This window comes from Mastigoproctus giganteus, chromosome 3, assembly GCF_048544385.1.
Source record: "Mastigoproctus giganteus isolate SK-2022 chromosome 3, ASM4854438v1, whole genome shotgun sequence".
Lineage (NCBI taxonomy): Eukaryota > Metazoa > Arthropoda > Arachnida > Uropygi > Thelyphonidae > Mastigoproctus > Mastigoproctus giganteus.
The window spans coordinates 110,981,294-111,008,049 of NC_143577.1; the positions used below are offsets into that span (position 1 = coordinate 110,981,294).

Below are 26,756 nucleotides of genomic sequence, written 5' to 3' on the forward strand. Positions count from 1 at the left end.
AAGATAAGAGTATGTCATTAATCAAGAGAAATATTTCAGATACAATTATTAACACTGAAAAGGATTTTTGCAATTCTCATTTAAAATAATAAGAATCTTTTAGTTTAATTGTGATAAATGTTTGTGCATAGACAATTAACTTGTTAATTTTGTCAGTATGAAAAACATAACAGTTGTACTGGAGAATTTCAATTTCTCACATGTGATAACATATTGCTAAATTGTTTTTTCTGCCATTACTAGTCATATAATTTGATGTACACAAGCTGCACATAAGCACTATATTGTTTATTTTGTATAATTGTGTATACCTGCTAATGAGAGAAAGTATTCATTTCTTGGACTATTATCTGGCATTTAATACTTGTAATCCATTCAGGAAAGGGTTGACATTTCTCTTTTTTAGTATTATTGCTTAAAGTAAGCTTTGTAAATTTGTGCAGACTGCTCTTGCCAAATTAATTACACAAGCTGGCGAACAGTTTGACATCACTTTAGAATAGCTGAGAGTCATAGACAAAATTCCCAATGTGAATACATTCGAAGGTTTAAAGGTAGGGAATCGGTAAAATGGGCAGTGAAGACTGGGTAGAGATAGTGCTTGAGTTGGGGGAGAGGGAATGCTGCCTGTTGAAATGAGCAAAGTGTTTGTAGTCAGTGGGGAGGGACATGATCTTCCCCTCTGATGTAATTGGAAAGAATCTTGTGGGATTCTATAAAATCTGTTTTATAAGGTTGTCACTTGCTACTATCTGATCAAGTTCTAAGCACATGTTTAGTTTCCTGTAAAATTGGCATATATATCTTGCTACAGTGATGGAACACCTTGTAAACTATGTTCCTTGGTATCCAAGTATAGTTTTCCAACATGTACAGTAATAAATTTTTATTAAACATTTTCATCTTGTTCTGCAAAGTGTGGTTTATTTCTTTCTATTTAAAAAGTTATTTCTTTCTATTTGAAAATATTGAATGGCAAACAAACTATGCTGTATGCTGGCCCATTTAAAATTTTATTATTACTTATTTTCTTGGGTGTTTTTTTTTTTGTTTCAATCAAAATTTTTAAATTAAAAAAATTGGGTAAAAAATAATGCTTCTTATTCAGATTTGAGCCAGTTATATAAGTAATCCAGATGAAAAAAAGACTGCATAAACAGTCGTCTGTAAAGAAAATTTTAAAAAAATTAAAAAAAAACATGTAAAAATACCTAGTTAAGCCAATTGGCAGTGTCATTCCATTATTGCCAAAAATGATGTTCTTTCTGAGGTATGTCATTTCTGAAGTTATATTTGTACTCTTAAAAATTAATTAATTATTAATAATATATAAAATTAAAGTTTTATTTTATGAATAAGTAAAGGAGGATACCAAATCAATCCTTTCCTTTGTTATTCCTGAAATTGCTTATTGATTATTCTGATACATGTCATCATCAGTGTTTCTCATCTGAGTTTCAGGGGGTTTCTTGTACTGACATTCCTTAACATTCCAAACCTGGTTGCCATTTATGTTATCATAAGTGTGTTCCATTCCATTTACAACAGGAATAAGCATTCATTCACTGTGAATGTTTTACAGGGTTCTTCAGAAACAGTTGGCACATTTCATTAGTGATTTTCTCCTGCTCATGTGCAGTAGAGTCCCTTCTTTGAGTGAGATTGTGCAACAGACTAGGGAGACTCATTTCAGAGTGTTGGAACATTGAGCATCAAATTTCATATGTACAGTGTTTTTTTTTTTTTAAAGTAAATCTTTATACGAGGGGCATTTGAAAAGTTCATGTCCTGAGTGTGAGCTTGTTATTTGAGGAGTCTGGTAATATGCATGTTACTTTTCAACATAGTCCTCTTTGGAGTCAATACACTTTTGCTACTGATGCTGCAATGCACTGATTCCAGCTACTAAAAAAAAACTTTTCTCTTGGGCTTCCAGGAATACATCCACTGCAGAAATGAAATCACTATCAGTGGGAAAATGGATGCCAGCCAGGTATTTTTTTAAAATTAGGAAATAGGTGAAAGTCCGACAGTGGTGGATCTGGTGAGTATGGGGGGATGGTCCAAGATTTCAAAGCTGCACTCATGGCAGTGGCAGACTTGTGAGTGGGTGCATTTTCTTGGTGGAACAAGACTCCTTTTCTGAATTTTCCTATCTGTTTGTCTTTGGCATATACACTGGTCAAAGAAAGTGCATCACCCCTTAAAATTGTAATTGTCATCTGAATCATGTAACTATATGACAGTATTTCTTACAGATTGCATTAGATAAGATTGACACGTGTAAGTGATGATGTAATATTGCATCAGCTGTTACTTTCAGCTATATAAGCATGCTCTCAAGAGTTGCAGTCATTCCTTGCTTGTGTCAGGATGGCTAGTTATGTGAAGAAGGATGTTCTTCCCGTCATATTGCATATAGAGTGTCTTGTAATCAGTCGACAGTGAGTAGATTTCTTTCCAAACTCAAGAATACTGGTTCTTCTGATAGGAAAAAAGGAACCAGAAGCAAATGAGTCTCTACACCAAAACAGGACTGCGTTTTGAAGGGCTTATGCCTTAAAAACCATAAAGCTTCTTCGTCTGAGCTGAAATGAGAATGGGAAGAGCATACAAGAATGGTAGTAAGTGCAGTAACAGTCAGAAGACGTCTCTTCAAAAATGGACTTGTAGCCTGTCCTCGCACAAAAAATGAAAAAAGGCCCAATTAATTTGGTGTAAGGAGCATGTAAAATGAATCCCCAAGCAGTGGAAGTCAGTCATTTTCTCAGATGAGAAGGAATTCAACCTGTATGGCTCTGATGGGAACAAAAGATTCGCCATAGACAGTGAAGAATACCATCCAGACTTTGGGATGTCTGCAGTGAAATTCCCTACCAGCCAAATGATGTGGGGGTGCATTTCATATCGTGGAGTAGGTCTCCTGCAGTTTATAAAAGGTTCCGTAAATGCCAATGGATACCTGGCTATATTGGAAGGCAAATTGCTGCCAACCAACTGCATCTTTCAGGATGACTCTGCTCCTTGTGATCGGGTAAAAAGTGTAAGTAGGCACTTCTGTGGTTACTTTAGCTTCATTTCTGCATTAGAGGCTTGACAGTAATGTGTTTACATTTGTTACAGGTGAAAAAATGGTTGGAAGAACAGTCCATTACAACTGTTATCTTGCCAGGAAATAGCTCGGACCTGAATCCTATAGAGAACTGTTGGCATCGTGTGGAATCTGCAGTTGCCAGAAAGAAACCAGAGGCCATTCATGAACTTCAGGAAACCATAATTCGTGTTTGGAACCATGAACTATCAGTTGATTATCTTCAGAAATTGATCTTGTCAGTGCCTCAACAGTGTGCTGTTGTCATCAGGACCAGATGCAGTTCAACGAAATATTAGTTTGCACCTGGTGAACTGTTCATTTTGTTTTCCATTTCAAATGATAAACTGAAGCAAATTGAGGGCTTCTGATAACATTTCAGTCATAGTTGTCGTGTTTACCAAAACTATTGTATAAAGGTTGCAAATGCTCATTTTGGAATATTTTGAGAGCACCTGTGAAATATTACTTAGCTTTGCCTTAACTATTAATAAATATCTTTTGTTTATATTTCTGTTTGTGATGCTAGTCATTGATGTAACAATACCATTGCAAAAAAGGGTTAGAAATGTGGAATTCCTAGGTGATGCACTTTCTTTGAACACCAGTGTATATGTCTTTTTATGTAAATACCTCACAAGGTCTGCATAATATGCCCCTCTGATTGTCTGGCTTTTCTGAAGGTAATTCACTAGCAACACTCAATCAGCATCCCAAAAAAATAATGCCATCATCTTGCCAGTAGAAGGAATTCACTTGGCTTTCTTTGGAGGGGAGAAGAGCTGTGTTTCCACTATTTGGAATGCCCTTTTGTCTCTAGTTGAAAGTGCTGGACCCATGTTTCATCCATGGTCACAGACCTTGCAAGGAAATTTGCTTGAGAACAATTTTGGGATCCATGATGCTGACATCTTACTATCACTCACCACCAGATCATGCACCTGTCAAGGCCCCAGGTGCCAAGAGATTTTGTGATCGTGTGTCTTTGCCAGTAAATTTGCACTCTTGGTGAAATAAAATTGTTTCCTTGTTTTCTGCATTACATTAACACTCAATTTACTATATCAGACACTTTACTATATCAGAAGGAAAGTAACCTTCTGTCTTTCTTCTCTTAGTTTTTCTTTTTTATTACTAACTCACTACCGCTTGGTCACAAGGTGGCACTACTTCTGGCTCCACATGGTGGGGCCAGTAACCTGGAGGGGAAAAGCTCTCCCTTTCAGAGCGAAATGGTGCAAACAGTTCCTAAAACCCAGAATCCACTGGGGGCATAGATGAGATCCTTACAGTTGGAGACTGATTTTGTTGCAGCTAAGCATCAAAAGACTGATGAAGCCAGAATCAGAACTCCAACTTTCCTTATTATTCACTCAACTCAAGAACAACCTATTGGCAAACTCTTGCCATTTCTAGTGCAGAAATGCCTAGAAAACATAATAGGTACCTCCAAGACAGTTCGTCACTTAAGATCAGGAAGCTTACTGGTTGAAGTTGCCATTGCTCGACAGTCTGAGCAACTACTGAAACTAAACTTTTGGTGGAACTTCTGTTACAGTTTCACTACATGTTTCCCTGAATACATTGAGATGTCCTCACTAAATGGGACCTCATGAACGTGTCAGATGAAGAGCTAAATCAGGAACTACAAGATGAAGGAGTCAACAATGTCAGAAGAATAATGACAAAGAAGGATGGCATACTAGTTCCTATATGCCGTCATTGGAACATAATATTCATATTTGATAACCTTAAACCACCAACAGCGATCAAAGCAGGTTATCTTAACTGCCGTGTTAAAGCATACATTCCAAGCTCCTTACGCTGCTACAAGTGCCAAATGTTTAGGCACTAATGGGACTGTCTGCAGAGGAGCAGCTGCCTGTGTTGCATGTGGATCCACTTCACACACACACAAATACTGATTACACAGCTACATCACCAGTTGTCCTAACTGCAGAGAAGCACATCTGACCCCTCGACGTGGGCACCTGTATGTAGTAAGGGGACCTTCCAGTGATGCTGCTGGTCCTCCAGATTAGCATCACTGTGATCCATTGCCCACTGCCTAGGTTCCAGGCTAACATCAATGGAACCCAGTGTGTTTCCCATGCACTGCGACCTGTGGAAATTCAGAAAGGAGGATCCTGGTGGTTGTGGGGCCCTGATTCGACAAGATGGGTGGTCCTGGATGGCCCAGCTAGGATCAGTTGGCTAATGGGTTCGCCTGCAAGGGTCAATCATGTCGATGCCATGCCCCTACCCTCATGGCCCAAGGGACAGGTATCCCTTTGGGTTCCATGGTAGGTGGGGAGCCCGGACACTGAACTCATACAGAAACACTCATGAATCATGATAAAAATATTTCTTCAGGGGTCCCCAACCCTGTACCTAACTGAAAATAATAATTTACAAACAGACAATCCCACTGCAGCAAAGAGACCATGGACCGAAGTTCTGTCAGGTCCCATACCCAGATTTCTGATCATGCATTCTATTACCGAGAAACCAATTGGAAAAATGTTGCACTTTTTTGTTCAGAAGGCTTTAGAGGGGTTAGCAGGTGCCCTTAAATCAGTTAAGAGGCTTCGTTCTGCGGACCTCTAAATTTAAACAAAAAATGACAGACTCTCTGAGCAGCTACTCCATCATTTGGAGGAATACCAGTTAGCATTAGCATTAGTAGAGGCATTTGATGCAAGAAAGCAAACTTATGCAGCATCAGCCAAAAAAAAAAATAAATAAATAAATAAATAAAAAATAACCACTTCCACTTCACCCCTCTGTTTGTTCGAAATACCTGTCCAGCTGAGCCTTAAACTTATTTAGGCTGTCAACTTCCACGACAAGGGATTGGAAGTCTGTTCCACCAACCAACCACCCGCTGGCTAAAGGCAAATTTCCTCACGTCTATCCTACATCTGTCCATCCTCAGTTTGAATTTATGCCCTCTCAGGTGATTATTCTGAGCAAGAGGAAGAATCCCATCGGCATTGACCATGCTCAAACCATTCAAGGCGTTATACACCTCTATCAGATCACCTCGCCGGTGCCTAGTCTCCAGACACTAATTTGCAAAACTTAAGCCTTTCTTCGTAAGGGCAATCCTTTGTTCCATTCATTAATCTTGTTGCCCTTCTTTGTACTCATTCAGCAGCTCTACATCCTTCTTGAAATGAGGCCTCCAGACCTGTATACAGTACTCAAGGTGTGGCCTGACCATTGCCTTATACAAGGGAATGATCACCTTCTTATCCCTGCTAAAAAAATTCCTGTATAGCATTGACAAGACACGACGAGCTACTCTTTCAGCCCGTCTGCACTGCTCAGAGAACTTCATATCTGCCTGCACAATTCCCCCAGGCCCTTTTCAGTCTCTACCACTGTCAGTGTAGTACCACAGAGTTGATACGTTGCTCTGGGGTTACTATTTCCCATATGTAGTACTTTACATTTGTCAATGTTAAACTTCATATGCCACCTCTCAGCCCATCTGCTCAACCTTTCCAGATCCTGTTGCAGTAGCATAATGTCAGTAGTATCCTTGACAACCTTGCCAACCTTTGTATCATCTGCAAACTTGGACATTAAGCTTGATATACCATCATCAATATCATTTATAAATACAGAAAACAATAATGGACCCAATACTGAACCCTGAGGGACTCCACTAACAACATTAGTCCACGACGAGCAGTGTCCATTGATTACCACTCTCTGTCTTCTCCCCCTCAACCACCCCTTTATCCATAGCAGCAATTTGCCTCTAATGCCACACTGCTCCAATTTGGGCAGCAGTCTTCTATGTGCAACAATATCAAACAGACGGGCCACAATGTCGCATCTTCACATCAGAATACAACCTTGGTGCGCAGAACAAAATATCGCAATGGACCACTAGTCACAGTTTGTTGCGAATGGGCTACAACAGCCGATGGCCACATCGCGTTGTTTGTTTGTTATTTGGTTTTTAGGAGCATTAGCAACTAAGGCCATATTGCTCCAGGATATGCAGTTGTCATTCCCTGACCTTTCCGCATCCTCCGTATTTGGTGGTGACGGGCTTGAACCCCGGTCTAATCAAGAAGCATGTGCTACGCACTGCTGCTCCTTCCCACCTGGCTACGGAGGCGCCTGCCACATCGTGTACTTTGTTATCATTGAAGAACAACAGAGCACGCCTCCTGTGAGCATAGGAACACCAACACCGGACTATCGAGGATTGGAAAACAGTTGCTTGGTCTGATGAGTCAAATTTCCTGGTGCATCATGTTGATGGAAGGCTCAGAATTTGGCAAAAACAAGAATCCATGGACCCGTCATGTCTGACAACTACTGTGCAGAGTGGTGGGGGGCAGTGTTATGGTGTGGAGAATGTTTTCTTGGCACACGTCGGGTCCATTGATATCCATAGATTCTTGTCTGAATGCCACATCGTACCTAAACATTGTTGCTGACCAAGTGCATCCGTTTATGCTGACAGTTTATCCTCAGTCAGATGGTTACTTCCAGCAGGATAATGCACTGGTGTACAAAGCCCAAATCACTATGGAATGGTTCCAGGAACATGACAGTGACTTTCCTTTGCTGCAGTGGTCTGCTCAGTCTGCAACTCTCAATCCTATTGAACATCTTTGGAATGAGCTGGAAAGGGCTGTTCACTGCAGGCTTACACCTCCGTCGAATCTCAAGGAACTGCCTGACACACTCATGTCTGCATAGCATTTTACACATTTTCAGCATCTTGTTCAATCCATGCCTAGATGAATTCAGGCTGTTTGAAGGCTAAAGGAGGCTCAACACGCTACTAGGTAGGTATACCTAATAAAGTGGCAGCACAGTGTATACAGGGTGTTTCAGTTAAACTTTTCAGAACTTCTAAGAGGGGTAGGGTACATCCTGACAACTCGAAATCATATAGCAATGTGGGGTCGGGAATGCTTTCCTGAAGCGGTGTTGTACACAGAAGCACCATAAAGAAAAGAGACCGTAAGTGAGAAATCGTTTTAATAATACATGAAAAGAAGCAAAAGGTACATGGATTAAAGTAAGTGTTCGAAGTTTCTTCCACGGGCTACAATGCACGCCTCACATCTCCGACGCATGGACATCCGAACATTCTGGAATACTCCAGGCGAATTTCGAATTTCTTCGGCAACTACTGCGATTCTTGCAACCAGCTCCTCAGCATTGTCAACAGGGGTGTCATAAACTAGCGATTTCATATGACCCCAAAAATAAAAATCAAGACGTGATAGGTCGGGTGACCGAGCAGGCCAACGCACGGGACCACCACGTCCGATCCACTGTTGACCAAATGTGACATCCAGGTAGTTACGAACATCTCCGCTATAATGGGCAGGGGCTCCATCGTGTTGGAACCACATTGTCTGTTGCGTCGATGCAGAAATCTGTTCATCTCTCAAAAGTTGTGGCAATACTTGCTGCAGAAAGATCAAGTAGATAGGTCCGGTTAGACGACACGGTAACAGGTAAGGTCCGATGAGGTGATCTCCCATAATACCGGCCCATACATTGACCGAAAATCGAATCTGTGCTGCATGACGTCGTATTGCATGCGGGTTCTCGACCGCCCAGATATGGTCGTTATGCGTGTTGAAAATTCCTTCCCTTGTGAAGGAATTTTCACAGTCATATGAAATCGCTAGTTTATGACACCCCTGTTGACAATGCTGAGGAGCTGGTTGCAAGAATCGCAGTAGCTGCCGAAGAAATTCGCCTGGAGTATACCAGAATGTTCAGATGTCCATGCGTCGGAGATGTGAGGCGTGCATTGTAGCCCGTGGAAGAAACTTCGAACACTTACTTTAATCCATGTACCTTTTGCTTCTTTTCATGTATTATTAAAACGATTTCTCACTTACGGTCTCTTTTCTTTATGGTGCTTCTGTGTGCAACACCGCTTCAGGAAAGCATTTCCGACCCCACATTGCTATATGATTTCGAGTTGTCAGGATGTACCCTACCCCTCTTAGAAGTTCTGAAACGTTTAACTGAAACACCCTGTATAATATATATGGAATATATATATATATATATATATATATATATATATATATATATATATATATATATATATATATATGGAAATTAGGTTAAGGCCGAATTGGAGTTTAAAGTACAAACTGTACTTTAAGCTGGAGTTAAATTTAGATGTTAAGTTATATTTAATTTAGATTAAATGCAAGTACAATGGTTGTTGGGTAAGTTAGAGTAGGGAAGGAGACTGAAGGCTGGGGGGGGAACAAATAGAAGAATTGGGATGATAGTGAAGACAACCCCAGAAATATCAGTGGGGATTAGCCCCATCAGGGGGAAAGAGGGGGAAGGAGACAGGAATCAGTCTTCCACCTCTCCTCACCTGGGGAATTAAGGTACTACAGAATCAAGGGAGCACGATATAGATTGACAGATGGCTCTGGCAGCAGAGTTCCATTGATGTCAGGTCGAGGAGAGACATTTACTTCATTCATAATCTGCCTTCTCACTCTACGTGCATTCTATTTTTATACTTACCCCCCCTCCGCCCCCTACATTTTATAGTAATTTTTTTTGTTAGGTTTTATATATATATATACAAATATATATATATATATATTTTTTTTTTTTTTCACTCACTCATTTGTTTTTTTTTTTTTTTTTGCACACACCAGGGGGAGGAGATGCAATGGTGTAGTGTGAATTTAAATAGTAATGAATAATAATTAAGCTAAATAAGTAAAAATACAAAAGATTAAAACTAGGGTTAGTGAATAATAATTAAGCTAAATAAGTAAAAATATAAAAGATTAAAACTAGGGTTAGTGAATAATAATTAAGCTAAATAAGTAAAAATATAAAAGTTTAAAACTAGGGTTGGTGTATACTTAACTTAGCATTTATGGTTTGTGTTATTTCTCTCACACACTTATGCTCTCATTCATCCCTCTGGCTTTCATCTCCTTTGTTCAACTCTTGCTTTCTGCATTGCGCTCTTTGGGCACCTCAACTTACTATTACTCTTCAGTTGTGGTGCAGTTCTAGCCACAAGTTTTTGCAGGCCATGGGAGAATGCAGTGATAGTGTTTGTGTTGTTAGTAAATGTTTGTTAGTATATATAAAGTAATGTAAGTTTTTATTAACATTGTATTCTTTCAGCCATTTACATTTGCTCTTTCACTCATTCCCATTCACCATAACACTCATTCTCTCTCTCTCTCTCTCTCTCACCTAATTCACTCTTTCACTCAGTGCCCAACCCATTCATTCATTCATTCATTCTACATTGCATCCCCTTGCTACTAGGTTATAATATTTTTCAGCTAATCTGCTTCCCTGACTGCCTGTACAACTCCCTCCCCTACATGGTTATTTGGTGTGGGTCCCCAGTTTCCTACTCATGGCAGGGTAGTCCTTGGGGGGGTACCCAGGTCAATTCAGTTTTGTCATGTCAGGGCACAGAGTACTGCAATCCTGACAGTTTTTCAGTATTGTCTGGGCGTGGTGGGAGGTGGGAGCAGTTTTAACTGTTGATTATTGTTTAATCGCTGGGGGCTGAATTGCCCTTCTTTGCATTTTGAAAACTTTCTGCATGAAGGTTGCAAAGGCATTATAATTTTCCTCTTCTGTGATGATCAGATGTTCTTGGGGATGTTATAAATTATACATTCATATAGAATGTGCGCCCAGTCTTCACTCTCGCCACAGGTGCAGTTTGGACATCAGTCAGCCCCAAGGAGGTTAGTTTCGCCTTTAGGGAGCCATGACCTGTCAATGTAAATGTTGTAAAAAGTCCAGGGGCCATACCACTTAGGTGGCTTTGGGCTAACCATTTCCACCCATGACAGAAACCTTTTGGTAACCAGACCTCTGGTTTCCTGCTCCCAATTTGTTTGCCATAGCTCATGGAGCTTGGTGGCTATTCTTTTTCTTTCAACCTTGATGGTGTTGGCTGTGTCAAGAGCTATCCCCAGAAAATCTGTGAATATACCATTTTTAAGTCTATAATACAAGCCTCTTTTAGCTACTTCCAGGTAAAGTGGGAGAGCTTCGGCCAGCACCTATAGCAGATGTGCTAACTGTGCGACATGCTCTGGTAATAGTGAGAAGTATTGTCCTTTGTATTGATTCTAATTTATTCCTGTTTCTTACTATGACTGAGCGGGTGAACCACCGGCACCTTAGGTGATAGCAGGTAGGAAAATTGCATGGTCCATGATTGCCAGTGCTTTCTTTTGGGCCCCCCAGTCTGCTCGAATGATCCTGGCAATCATATCTGCATAATTTCTCACTTTCTTTGCCAAGTAGGTCAAATGGAGTAAAAAGTTAATTTTGAATCAAAGGCTACTCCAAGATATTTTACTTCTGTTACCATTTTTATAGTGGTTGTGTTAATTTTGATTTGTGGACGTCTTCTTATGTCCAAATTTTTTTTTTTTTTTTTTTTATGAGAACCCCAAACATGAGAGGTATTATAACCTTATAGTACTTAGTACCGTGCTTGGGTTGGAGGTTGAGAACACGAAAGAAGATATTTGTTGATATTGGACTTGAACTTCTGTAGATTGTAATTTTCAGGAAATATGTGTGAAGGAAGGTTGTTCCAGAAAACGGCAGTTGAATGAATAAATGAGGAAGATGAAAAGTTGGTTCTGTGGGTTTGAAGTTGGACAGTAAATGGATGTTGGCTGGTGGCGGCACGTGTTCGGACTGTTTTGAAAGAGAGAGAGGGAATTATAGAAGCCAATTCAGAAGAACAGTGCCCATGGAAGTATCTGTAGAAGAGGCATGCAGCAGAAACAGTGCGTCTATGAGAAAGCGAGTGGAGAGACTCTGTTAGAGACGAATCATTAATTAACCTAACTGCCCTCTTCTGAATGGAATCAAAAAGCCTGAGAGAGGTTTTGGGGGCACCACCCCAGATGTGGGAACAATATTCCATGGCAGGCGGATTTGCGATTTATACAGAGTGAGCAGCTGTTTGGGAGAAAAGTAACGCCGAGAGCGAAAGAGAAAACCAAGTTTTTTAGATGCAGAGGAAGCAATATTTGTAATGTGCTTGTGCCAAGAGAGATTAGAAGTCAGGGTAATCCCCAAAAGAGATATATCATTTTGCCTAGAAATCGGAGTGTCACTAAAGATAAGCATAGGAGCAGAAGAATCCTTTTTGCGAGATATAAGACAAGATTGAGTTTTAGAAGGGTTGAAATCAACTAAGTTGTCTTTGCCCCACTGGAGAATTACCTGAAGATCGGCATTTAAGGAATTGGCAGCAGATTTTCGAGAACTTGAAGCTGATTGAGCTGGACAAGGTTTCTCAAAATGGAAAGTTGAATGCAATGTGCTATCATCGGCAGAACTATGGATAGGATTTCCAGTCAATGGAAGAAGGTCATTGATATACAAGAGGAAAAGAGTGGGGGAAAGAACTGAACCTTGGGGGACACCGGCATTAGTGGAGAAGTTAGAAGACAGAGAGCCATCTACCATCACCCTCAGTGAGCGATCAGAGAGAAAACTGGATAACCAGTTACTAAAAACAGTTGGCAAACCATAAGATGGAAGCTTGTTTAGAAGACCTTTATGCCAAACATTATCGAAGGCCTTTGAGATGTCAAGAGCAACTACTTGTGTTTCACCGAACCTTTCCATTGAATTAGTCCATAAATGGGTAACATAAGCCAGAATATCAGCAGTGGATCGACACTGACGGAATCCATACTGGCGATCGTTGATCAGACGGAAGGTTTCTAAGTAGTTTAAGAGTTGGCGGTTAATTGATTTCTCCGTTACTTTAGAAAGAGTAGAAGTAATTGCAATGGGACGATAATTGGATGGGAGGGATTTGTCACCCTTTTTAGGAACTGGCTGGATATGAGCAAATTTCCAAGCAGAAGGAAAAACACCTTTGGAATAAGAAAGTGAAAAAAGGCGGCAAAGAATAGGAGTAAGTTCAGGAGCACAGGTTTTGAGAATAAGTGGAGAAATACCATCAGGACCTGGAGCTTTCTTAGCATCAAGATTCATCAAAATCCTTCTGATATCCTTTTGACGGAAGACCACAGGAGGCATTGAATGGAGCGTGTTAGGAATGGTGGGAGGTGTTTTACCAAGATCATTAATACATGAGCTCAAAGAAAAATGGGATGCTAGCAGGTCAGCTTTATCCTTGGCTGAAGTGACAACAGAACCATCTGGTTTGGACAGAGGTGGGAGCAGAGATGGGCAAAAGTTGCGGCCAATAGCTTTGGCAAGAGACCAGAGTGCTCGGCTACCATTAGGGCAAGAAGCAAGTTTTCTACTCTTAGCCTGTTCAAACTCTAGTTTGGACTGATTAATAACTGCTTTACAATTGTTGCGAGCTTTGGTGTAGGCAGAAAATGAAACTGAAGAATTAGAAACAAGCCAATTACGATATGCAACGTTCTTCTCTTGGACAGCCTTAGCACATTTATTGGAAAACCAAGGTTTAGATAAAGGACGAGATTTTAAAGTGGAGTGTGGGATAAAGGATTCCATTCCTGCAAGAATAATTTCACTGACACGATCTGAGCAAACGTTGACATCAGAAGTTTTGAAACAGTAATCAGACCAAGGAAAAGAAGAAAAGAAGTCTCGCAGGTCATCCCATTTTGCATTCTTGTAATGCCAAACAATACGAGGTTGGGAATAGCCATGAGATAAAGGTTCCATTGGAGAAGAGGCAATCACCAAGTTGTGATCTGAAGTGCCTAAAGGACCTCTCACTTCAACCTTGTACTTAGAAGGGTTGTTTGTGAGAAAAATATCAAGCGTATTGGCTGTATGATTAGGATTGTCCGGTATTCTTGTAGGTAAATGAACAATCTGTGCTAGGTCAAAAGCCTCAGCATCTCGACCTGCTGGGTCAGTGTGACTAGAAAACGGAAGCCAGCTGGAGTTGTGAACGTTAAAATCACCAAGGAAAGTTACCTCACTGTTAGGAAAGTTGGACTGGAGAAAGTCAAGTTGCAAAGAGAGGAAGTCAAAGAGCTCCAAGTGATTAGTGGAGTTGGGAGAACGGTAGAGACAACAGATGAATTTTACACAATGAGATAGAGAGATTTTAAGCCAGAGAAGATCAAAGAGAGGAGATTCCAAATTGCCAAGTCTCTGACAGGGAATATCAGAACGGACATGTGCACAAGTACCACCTTTGAGGCGAAAGGAATCATACAGCAAATAATTTGGACATCTGAGATGAGCAGTAGTTGAATCAACTGATAACTGAGATTCAGTCAGAAAAAGTACATGGGGTTTGGAAGACTGCAAGTGGAAATGGACATCGTTGAGATTAGAATTGAGACCACGTATATTTGTGAAATGAATTAGGAAGTCCTTGGGAGGTTTAGATCTTTTCGCAGATAAGCTTGCTCTATTATTTTGACAATTCATGGTGTATTGAATAGTAAGAAAAAAGTGGGTGGGACATGCTGTATGAAGTAATGAAATTTTTGGATATGGCGTACATGTGGTAAGAATATACCCAGATCCTTGACATAACGTGGCCTCGACAATGCTCCCCGCATACACACTACTCGGACTCCCTCCAGTCACTATCTGGCAGAGTAGAGGTAGCAAGATTATACACTAGCTGATCCAGAAGCTTCCTAGAGAGTTACCAATAGGTTCAGTCCGGTGTACTAACTAGCGGCCGGCCTGCGAACACCGTTTTAGAGCTGTACCCTCGAAATGTAAGGAATATTGGATCTCGCCACGACATTCATCATAACCTCAAAAATCATCAATCATACTGCATGATGGAAGAGATAGGGAAGGGTTGGCCGGAACTTAGCTCCAGAGACTAAACATGGGTTCCACCACTTCAAGCCTCCAATAAGCAAAGTGGTGGTATTTCACCGGTTGATGAGAGTCATCTACCACCTAGTACTGCCTGGTAACATAGAGGGGCGGCGTTCCTCCATGTGGTGTGGGCGCCACACCTCGACCCCTGCTTACATTGGTTCACACCTGGGTGGTCACCCACCATGTACTTGTGCATGAAGGTTATACCCAGGATTATTAACAGTCCCACCATCGTGAAGGTGCAAGCAGAGGATTTGGCTGTCATAGACTGTCCGGACTTCGCCGAAATTGGGTCCACTTTGACTTGAATGTCACCCGAATTGCCTTTTAGAAGTATTTGTTTGGTTTTGTCAGGCGATATTTTGAGCATGTGCATTTCTGTCCACTCCTGCAGCTGCTAGAGGATAGCATTTGATCTTTGCTCTACAACCACTCACATGTTACCTTTTACAAGGAAAATCATGTCATATGCAAAGGCCGGACTTTCCACGGGGCCCACATCCAAGACCAAAAATTCATCTGGAACAATGTTCCAGAAGAAAAGGGCCAAGGATTGAACCCTGTGGGTAGCCTTTATTCACAGGGCGTGTCAGTTCCTGGAACCTTGTATATACTGAGACACATCTGTCTGTAAGGTAACTGTTTATTACCTTATAGAGATTTTGTGCGGGCATTTGCCTGGCAGAGTCTCCTAAGGACACTAGACCACCAGAGTGAGTCAAATGCCCCAGCAAAGCCAATGGAGATTGTCAGCATATATTCTGCTAATTTTTTGATAATCTCAACCTTTAAGAGGTGAAAACCTGGGCATTTATTGTTTTTAGTTTTGGATGGTGCTATTTCTAAGTCTTGTATAGTAAACAGAGGTTCAATATTGGCATTGTCATATCAACGTTTTCTTTTATAATGTCTAGCTGGTGGGGGAATGATCCACAGTTTCAGTCTGAATAATACTGTTTAGGATGTTATTTACAGAATCTGCCCAACACAGGATTGGGGTTCCATCTGGTTTGCCAGTAGTTTCTAAGGCATCTCCTCTTGGCAGCTTGTTGGTCACTGTTCTGTAGACAACTGCTCATGGTCATTGTTTCCAGTAATTCCTACCAAGTGATTCTAGCATTCCTTTTTCTTGTATCTTATGAGGGCTGTATACTGTTCCTGAGAGTTCTTTAAGAATCTCTCAGTGCATCCACCTCATTTTGTGGCCAAGATGTTCTGGCTCTTTGAAAATTTCTCCTTGCCTGGTGCATTCTTCTCCTGAGTATAGTCAGTTCAGGGCACCGCCAGAGGACTGCCTGCTTCCTCGGCTGCCTCATCTGGGCTACAGTTTCATGATCTAGTTTGAATTACCTGTTTAGTTTGAAGGTGATGGCTCTATGATCAGATGTGGTCCTGGCTGAATACACCAGTCTGTAATTTTATAAGCTGTTGAATTGGTTGCAAGAGTAACATCAATGTCACTCTCCCACATGGTACTGCTGAAAGTTGGGAGGTTATTTGGTTGGTTTAGCACTTGAAAGTGTGAGGTAGCTATATAGTCTGAAAGTATCTGGCCATTATGTGCCTGCTCTGTCTTCCAAAGGATGACTGGCAGTTGATATCAGCACACACTATGATATTTTTAGTAGGTAGCAAGTCTGTGACTGCTTGTAGGTATTCAGTAGTTGGATTTATATCTTCACCCAGTCTGGAATATAGTGAAATAATGTAAAACTGTCCTAAGGCACTGGTGGGCACACACACTGCCACTGGGGAGCAGAAATGACCCACCCTTTTGACTGTAAGATCAGTATTTTTAACTACTATTGCTATAGAAGGGACACCCGAGGTGTATTCTATTATTTTATCGCCTCTTGGGTATCTTTGAACCCTACCCATATGTGTGTAGGGCTCCTGGAGTACGGGGTATCTATATTATTTTCTTCCAATTTGAGTTTGATCTAATCTACAACAGCTCTTGCTCTTTGAGCATTCAATTGGACAAGATTTAGAGCCATAGTCACATTTATGTTTTCAATCTGGTCCATTGGTTCTAGATTGTATAAGTTTTACCATTGTTTAACAGCAGGGGCATTTATCATTGCATAGTCAGTCAGCGGTGCTGCCTTACAGGTAGCACATTTTGGCAGTTCTTGTAATCATGGCCAGTGACTGCACACTTTTTTTCTTTTTTTTTTTTTGTTAGTTGTTGGCACATCAGCTTCTGTGGCCATAATGCACCTCCCAAGGTTTTTTGCACTACTCTGATCCAAGCCCGAGGTGGGATTTGAATCTGCGACCTTTGGGTTGCCAGGCAGGCACTTTTTCCACCCGGCTAGCCCGGTCGGCAACTGCATACTGGCCACAGACAGGAGATTTCTGACTGCAGTCTCTGGCACTATGACCATATTTATGACAGTTTGAAAGCACTTCTGAATGGGAAAGAATTCATTAGCATTAGCATTAGCATTAGTAGAGGCATTTGATGCAAGAAAGCAAGCTTATGCAGCATCAGCCAAAAAAAAAAAAAAAAAAAAAAAAGTAACATAAATAAATAAAAATAACCACTTCCACTTCACCCCTCTGTTCGTTCGAAATACCTGTCCAGCTGAGCCTTAAACTTATTTAGGCTATCAACTTCCACGACAAGGGATGGAAGTCTGTTCCACCCACCAACCACCCGCTGGCTAAAGGCAAATTTCCGCAAATCTATCCGACATCTGTCTTTCCTCAATTTGAATTTATGCCCTCTCAGGTGATTTTTCTGAGCTAGAGGAAGAATCCCATCAGCATTGAGCATGCTCAAACCATTCAAGGCTTTGTACACCTCTATCAGATCACCCCGCTGGTGCCTAGTTTCCAGACACTGTAATTTGCAAAACTTAAGCCTTTCTTCGTAAGAGAACCCCTTTGTCCCATTCACCAATCTAGTTGCCCTTCTCTGTACTCGTTCCAGCAGCTCTACATCCTTCCTGAAATGAGGCCTCCAGGCCTGTATACAGTACTCTAGGTGTGGCCTGGCCATTGCCTTATACAAGGGAATAATCACCTCCTTATCCCTGCTAGAAAAATTCCTATATATCATTGACAATACACCATGAGCTACTCTTGCAGCTCGTCTGCACTGCTCAGAGAACTTCATATCTGCCTGCACCACCACCCCCAGGTCCCTTTCATTCTCTACCACTGTCAGTGTAGTACCACAGAATTGATACGTTGCTCTGGGGTTGCTGTTTCCCATATGTAGTACTTTACATTTGTCAATGTTAAACTTCATTTGCCACCTCGAAGCCCATCTACTCAACCTTTCCAAATCCTGTTGCAGCAGCATAGTGTCAGTAGTGTCCTTGACAACCCTGCCAACCTTCGTATCGTCTGCAAACTTGGACATTAAGCCTGATATACCATCATCAATATCATTTATAAATACAGAAAACAATAAAGGCCCCAATACTGAACCCTGAGGGACTCCACTAATAACATTAGTCCACGATGAGCAGTGTCCATTGATTACCACTCTCTGTCTTCTCCCCCTCAACCACCCCTTTATCCATAGCAGCAACTTGCCTCCAATGCCACACTGCTCCAATTTGTGCAGCAGTCTTCCATGTGCAGCAGTATCAAAAGCCTTTCTAAGATCCAAGTATATAATATCAAAGTTATTCCCTGCATCCAGTTCTTTTGTGACTGCATCATAGTATCCAATCAAATTGGTCAGGCAAGACTTCCCCTTAACAAAACCATGCTGTGTCCTAGCTATAACTGAAGTCTTGTCTAGATGATCCTGCAGTGCTTCTTTCACCAGTGCCTCCATTAATTTTCCGGGAACAGAAGTTAAACTCACAGGTCTATAATTACTTGTGTCAGCCTTTGATCCCCCTTTGTGAATTGGGGTCACATTTGCACATCTCCAGTCAATGGGTACCTCCCCTGAGTCCAAGGAAGCTCTCATAATTATGGCTAAGGGTTTGCTTACCTCCTTTGCTGCCTCCTTTAATATAACTGGATAGATCCCATCCACCCCAGGTGCCTTTCTTATGTTTATCTTCAACAATTTCTCCTCCACTTTGCTCTCAGTTATTACAAGATTCTCTAGCTTACTGCTAGAGTTGAATACACCTCTGGCATTCCCCTCGCTGAATAACTCCTCGTGTGTGAATGTCGATGCAAAATATTCATTTAGTTTGTTAGCTACCCGAGCAGGGTCATCAACAGTTGACCCATCGATCTCAAGTGGACCAATCTGATTCATCCCCTTCCTTCTAGAGTTTACATAAGTAAAGAACTCTTTGCTGTTTTTCTTCGCATCCCTTGCCAAGGATCTCTCGTAATCTGCCTTCGCCTGCCTAACCTCCTTTGTAACTTGGTTACAGATCAACTTGTATCTATCATAGGCGTCCGTGTCACGTGTTAATTTGTATGTATCCCATGCATTTTTCTTCTCTGCCATATGCCTCATTAGTTCATCTGACAACCATTTAGGCCTAAACCTTGAACAATATTTCTTAGTTGGTATGTAAAGCCTAGTAGCTTCCACGATAAGTTCTTTGAATGCTTCCCATTTTGAATTTGCTGTTGGCAATATCATCAGTTGATCCCACTGTATAGAATTTAAATACTGTCTCAGTCCATTGTAGTCGCCTTTACGAAAGCAATACCCCTTCCCTTTACCCCTAATGGTAGTTACCTCTTTGAGTAACTCCCACTTCAGCACACTGTGATCACTGCCACCAAGTGGTTCATTTATCTGCAGATTCTTAATGCATGAAGAATCACTACTGATAATCAAATCAAGAGTATTACTCCCTCTAGTTGCCTCCCGAACATGCTGATGTAGAAAACAATCATCCAATAAATCCACAAAAGCCTTGCTACTGTGTGAGTGACCAGCCCCCAAATTCCAGTCAATATCTGGGAAATTAAAATCCCCCATTATAAGACTCTCTGATTTACTGGCCCACTCTATTTCTCCGAACAGTTTCTTATTATACTCATCAGAGTCATTAGGCCTATAGCACACTCCTACTCTCAATTTTGATCTCCCAATGCTTATGTCACACCAAACTGACTCGACACTGCACTGTCCAGCGATGTCGACTGGCTTCACTTCCTTGGATTTTATGTGTTTTTTAACTAATAGCATAACCCCTCCTCCCTTCCTATCCTGTCTATCCTTTCTGTAGACATTGTACTCCCCAAATTCCAGTTCTGCATTTCTTATATCTGTGTGACACCACGTCTCTGAAATCCCCACAATATCTGCCTTTGATGTTTTGAGCAATACCTCAAATTCATCAAATTTATTTACTAAACTCCTAGCATTGGTGTACACACAAGTATACATGCACCTGTTCTTTTTCTTAGCTACCCTAACACAACCCATGTGTTTACTTGTACTCCAATGATTCCCAGCAGTCTCTGAAATATCCTGCATCTTATTTTCCAGGCTGCGGCTCATTCCAATAGAAGCAGTGCAAGAATCACTTTCACCTCTGCCAGTGGCTACTGTTAATCTATTAGTCCTTGTATCCCCCCAATCTAGCAGTTTTCCGACCCACCTAACATTGCCTCGATAGCATCAGCAAACATTCTTGCACCCCTTCTATTTAAGTGTATCCCATCCCTGTAGAAGCAGTCTCTCCTGTTAACAAGTACAGACCAGGCTGAAAAAAATTCTACCCCTTGAGCCCTGCACAATCTTTCCAGGGCCGAATTGATTGACAGGGCTCTCATCATATACTCCCTCCTATCGTGTCTGGGCAGAATTGCAGACACTTTCAATTTCAACCCTAATTCACGGCTTTTTTTCATCAGTGACCTGTACTTGTCAAGTAATTCCGCCGGTCTCCTACTCTTAATGTCATTAGTGCCAACGTGTACAACTATATCACCTTTTGTGCCCTTAAAAGATGATATCCGCTCTACAACGTCATCAACTTTTGCCCCTGGCAGACATACCCTGGTCCTATTCCACCTATCCTTTTTACAAAGCATGTTTCCCGTTTCCCTGACAATAGAGTCACCAACAACTACTAGTTCCTTTGGGACCAGCGCATTCTGCCTTGGGGGTTGCCGCTGTGTTCCGCGATGACCAAGTGCAAGCTCTGGCATTGGTGTGGGCAGCTGAGAGCTTGATGGGCCCCTCACTTGTAATCCTTCGAGGGCATCCACCCTATCCTTCAAGCTCTCATATAGGCCCATAACAACGCTGAGTTGTCGCCTTATCTCCTTACACTCCTTGCATCGCACACACACAAAGACATCCCCCATGGCAGTATCATGTCCCATACTTGACTGCTCCGCAAACATCAAGCAAATAGTGCATCTTACAAGGCTGTGATTCAGAGGACAACTGCCCCCCTCAGTTCTCCCCTGGGCCACAGCATTCCCATTAGCTTGAGCCCTTTGCTTTGCTGCTCTGGTTTGAGTCATGATTTAGATTTACTTTCAATAAAATTTCAATTTCTGTACAAAATTAAATCCTAAACTTGTATCCAAACACAGTTATAACGCTATATTTATGTTTCAGTAAGGAGTGTTATCTACGGAATATTTACGTTTCAGTAACGAGTGTTATCTACTAAATATTTACGTTTCAGTAACGAGTGTTATCTGCGAAATCCCTTTATATAACTTTCGTATCAAGTTATGTATTAATTATTTGTTTTTACTAATTATTTATGTTACGTAACCTAAGTGGTTATATGTATAATTAATTATGTTAAATAAAATTAATTATATTACGTTTGTAATCTAAGTCGTTATATGTATTTATTTAAACGTACAATTTAACTGCTAACGAAGTTCAACTAACGCTATCTAGTACGGTATATCGTATCACAAGGCGGGAAAATTACGAACGGTTAGCGGAGTTGAAACACGTGGAAACCTTTACCGATACTTTTATGCAATTACAAGGCCGAGTAAAGAATAAATACACCAAATTAATCAGAGAATCACAAAATAATGTTATACTACTAAATTCCCTGAATTTATGACTCGGCCATCCAGCGTAGACTCTATGTGTCCTAGTAGGATTTCCCAAATTCTGGGTGACATTTCCACAATGATATTGAATTGTCCATTTCTTTTGTTTTTTGTCCCTCTTTTAAGAAGAAATTGTTTCGCAAACACATGCAGTTCCATTATATTAATAAAATTTTTGTTGTCGAAATCCTATGTAAGATCTCTTTCCAGAGTTGTCTCAGAGATGTAAAATATAATGATGTTGAGGTCCCTGCCCCTTGGCTTTTCTGTTTACAGTCCCAGTTTTACTACCTCTGGATTGGTTTCAATCTTTTTAACATCCACTTTGATACTTCAATTAAAACTCCATTATCTTTTATTTTTCTCATGTTATTCACTTTTATTTCTTTCAAATGAGGTTTTAATGTTATCATGACAGTATCCCTGACTGCCTTGCTGGATTTGTATGTAGAGTCAGGCTTAGCCTTTATAATAATTGTTTGTTCCTTTGACGTTTCCTTAGTTTTATTGTTGGTTTGTCTAGTTTGTGATGAATCTGCTTTGGTGGCCCTTGGGCATAAGCCAAAGTATTTATTTTTTTATAATTATTCTTCTCTTCTGTCACTGTTTGTACTTTTCCTTTCAATACCTTGTTTTCTGTATTAAGTTCAATCACTCTGTGTTCCAAAACAGACCAGCAGTTCACTATCTGCAATCTTGTTGGTCTGTTTATGAAGGAACTCTTTTAGGAACAGCTTAATTTCTTTAATTTGTCTTATGCTGTTTGATTTATAAGCTGAAATTTCCTCTCCTCCTCCTCCTCCTCCTCTATTTTTGTTACTTCTAGCTCCAAATCATCATTCTCCTTTTGGTCTGTATTTTCTATATGGTTTTTGCCTTTTCTAGCCCTTTTTAAGGCTAGAAAAGGCAAAAGGCTACCTCACACTTTCAAAGGTGGCCAAGGGAAAAGCTAAGTCGTCGTTTGTAGTTTCTTCATTGTTTGCAGTTCTTTCTGTAAGCATGTGTGTGCAGCGTTTTTTGGATCGCAAGTGTCTGCATTGGCTAGAAACAGCATATTATGGTGGCTAGACCTAGTTCACCGCCAAGCCATCTGTATTGCTACTGGGGCATTGTCCAGAGTTTATATGTCAAAGCAGGTGAACCACCACTGTTCCTGTGACGAAAACAATTGTTACCAAAATAACTTTAAAATGAAATTCCTGCCAGACCACCCCCACATGGACATTCGTTTTTGAGTTACAATGGGAAAATATATATACCACTCGTCAGACTGCCAACTGGCCCTTTGGTATTCGTGTCCAAGAGCTGCTCAGATAGCTGAATATTACAGTAGACAGTGTTGCAGAGTCACCAGGGCAACCCCTTCCACTGTGACATGGGGGGGGGCGCCTGCCCTCTTGTCCCCTCCCTTCCTCACCACCCCCATTTTTCCTCCTGGTGGGGCATAGGCATGCCCTACTGACACCTATTGGGGTCACCTTCCCTATTGACTCCATATTTCTGTCTCCCCCCCAGTCTTTAGTCTCCCTTCCCTACTCTATCTGTACACAAGCGATTGCCCTACACGTCCAAATTTTATCATGTCCAAATTACTGTTTGCCAATAATTTCGGCCTTTCAAATCCTAGTGCTCTTAACCCCCCCCCCCATGCGAAAGATCAAAAATTTTTTATTATTTTTATTTTATTTTATTTATTTATTTTTATTTTTTATTTTTATTTTTTTGTTAGGTCCTAGCCACTGAAATCTCAGGAAATTAGGTGGCAGGACCTGCCAGAGTAAATAATTATAATGCTGGTATACATGGCCTTCCTCCACGGGGCTGAGTGTGGACAACGTTGGGCCTCAGCAGGGGTCCAGCGGCTAAATGGCCAGAAGAACAACGGTACATAACACTATACGTATACAATATCCACACTCTGGCCTTTCCAGTGAACTGGCACACCTACAATGAAAGCAACGGAGATGGGGGAAACCCTTGGTGCCGCTTGACACTAAATACACTCTACACCCTATACAGACTACAGGCATATGATACACTCCAAATTATTTTTCCAGTGGCAACAATCTTGGCATGGGCAGACCACGAACAAACTCTGTCAGATAAAGCCTGTAATTACACTGTGGCAGTCTAGTCTGTGCAGGAATTGCTGAGAGGAAGTTGTTCTAGCTTGCCTCCGCATAGGATATAGTCATCTTACGCATGCTTTTCTGCTGAGGGCAGATGGTTGTCCTATGTGTGAGAATTGTGGTGCACTGTTTTAACTATCCTTCATATTTTAACTGAGTTTCCATGTTATAGACATGAGTGTGCTTTATATTTTATTGCTTTTAGTCATCTGGCTGAACCTTATGCACTCAGTCAGGTTTTATCCAACAATCAGCATGCATCTGCTGTTTTTACCTATTTTAAATCGCTAAACCTCTTTAATTCCATTTAACTTTTACCATTTTACTTTTATGTCTTTATTGTTATATATCTTATATCTTTTTATATCAGTATTGTTATATATCTGGACATAGTGACCTAATTCACTAGGTCACAGAAAGCTTAATTGTTTTGTTTTATATGACCTGGTTTTGGCACATTATAGCCTTAGTTGCTAATTTGCCAATAAAACACGTTTTTGAAGGAGTGGAAACGTTTCACGTTTCACATGTTTTTCACGTGTTTTTCCACTCCTTCAAAAATGTGTTACACATACAGTGATACAAAATTGAACACAATGTCACCTACCAAGAGGCCAAAAACTCTGTACCAACCCTGAATACTAATAAACCAACCTATGCTCAAGTAATAAAAAAACAAATATCAATTGCAACCCAAACGGTGGTAACCATACCATCAAGCAAATTGCTATCTGAGTTGGCAAGGTCAGTATTGGCCACCATTCCACTAAATCAAACAGCAAGCAAAAAAAGTAAAGCTATAAATATGGCGATTACTAAACAACGAGATGTCGTTCCACAGCAAAATGCTACAGTCTTCTTGTGATGCAAACCAAATGGATTGCATGAACTTAGATGATAGCCCACAGCAAGGTGAGCAGGTACTAGAACTATTCACTAACGAGGATATGGACATGGGAAACCCATACTTTCCAAAGAAGGGGAAAGGGAAACTTGAGTGAAACAAACCTTCAGCACCTTGAAAACAACTTGTGGTTCTAATAAACCGCATAGTGCTTACATTTCTACAGTGAAACTGTAGAGGATATCGCAGTAATTTAAATGACATCCAAGATCTCCTCACACAATATGATCCAATCACTTTCTGCCTACAGGAAACCAATCTAACCCCACATATAACTATTTCTCTTTGGAACTATATAATTCACCAGCAAGATCGTGTTGTTCAGAGCCCAAACAATCTGGCACATGGAGGTGTAGTATTGATAATCAACACTCAAATACTCTCCAAACCACTTCCATTAAAAACAAATCTTGTGGCAGTGGCAGCACGAGTCAACATTAATTTTTACTTGACGATCAGCTCGCTATACTTGTCCCCTAATCAAAATATAATCCATGCCGAGCTAGAAGAACAATTAGTACAACTTCCTCATCCTTACTTCATCCTAGGGGACCTCAATAGTCACCATCCTTTATGGGGAAATCAAAACATGGACGAATGTGGACAAATTATAGAAAAATTACTTGACTAGCTTAATTTGAATACTCTTAATAATGGTGTGCATATTTATACACATTTACCTACAGAGTCTACTTCAGCTATCGATGTTTCTCTATGCTCAGCAGCCAGGCCTGTGTAGCTGAGTGGTCAGGAGTGGGAGTGCAGTAGTACATGCTCTTTGAGTAGACCGGGGTTCAAGCCCCTGACTGCTAAATATGGTCGATCTGCCAACCCGCACTGGACCAGCGTGGCAGATTATGGTCCATTTCCCTCAGAATGAATTGTGAGGAAACTTCCATCCTGCAGTGGGCTGATAATTGGCTGCAGTTTACTTTTTTTTTTTCTTCTTTTTTTTTTAACCTATAGGGTCTACTTCAGCTATTGATGTCTCTCAATGCTCAGCAGCCATATACTCTCTATTTGGAATGGACTATTCATAGCAATCTGCTGGGTAGTGACCATTACCCAGTAATATACTGGATTGATACAAGCATTCCCAGCATATCTAACTGGACTGCCAAGTTGAACTTTTCAAATCAAAATGGGATATATACAAGCAGTTAGCAATACTGGAAGAAAAGCAGGTCCAGCAAACATCCATTAAACTTGGCCACAGAATATATATCTAATAACCAAATACTACAGGTATTTGGTTATTTGGACCAAGCGATTCCAAAGCAACCCAACATAATATCAGCACGCTCAAAATTGTGGTGGAATAATGAATGCAGCACTGCTAAAAAAGAAAAGAACAGAGCATGGAACATCTTCATGAAGTTTCCAACAACTGCAAATCTCATCCACTTTAAACAGGCTCAGGAAAAGCAAAATGTATTAGGCAGACTAGCAAAAGAGAAGCATGGAGATGTCTTGCCTCCACAATTATAAGAGCTACAAAAGCGCAAGCGATATGGGCCAAAATACGATGTATGTATTCAAAACATCCACGCATCAACCTTCCCATACTCTCTGTAAACAGTTGTGATGTTACAACACCAGTGGAGATTACGAATACATTGGGCGAATCATTCATGAAAATCTCAGCCATGACATCTTACCTACCTTATTTTCAGGTACACAAGGCACAGGCTTAGAAACATTCCATCAACTTCAAATCAGCATCTAGTGCTACGTACAATCTTCCCTTCACAATATCAGAATTGCACACAATGCTCTAGACACCACAAAACTTAGTGCAGTAGCAGGACCAGATGGAATACACTATATCATGATAGCACAACTT

General features: G+C 40.8%; 1 protein-coding gene across 2 annotated transcripts in view; it reads left to right on the forward strand.

The window, feature by feature from the left end:
- Window positions 1-26,756, forward strand: part of LOC150088224 (CTP synthase 1-like) — a 292,973-nt gene that overhangs the window by 52,240 nt on the left and 213,977 nt on the right. The gene's annotated exons all lie outside the window — the stretch shown is intronic.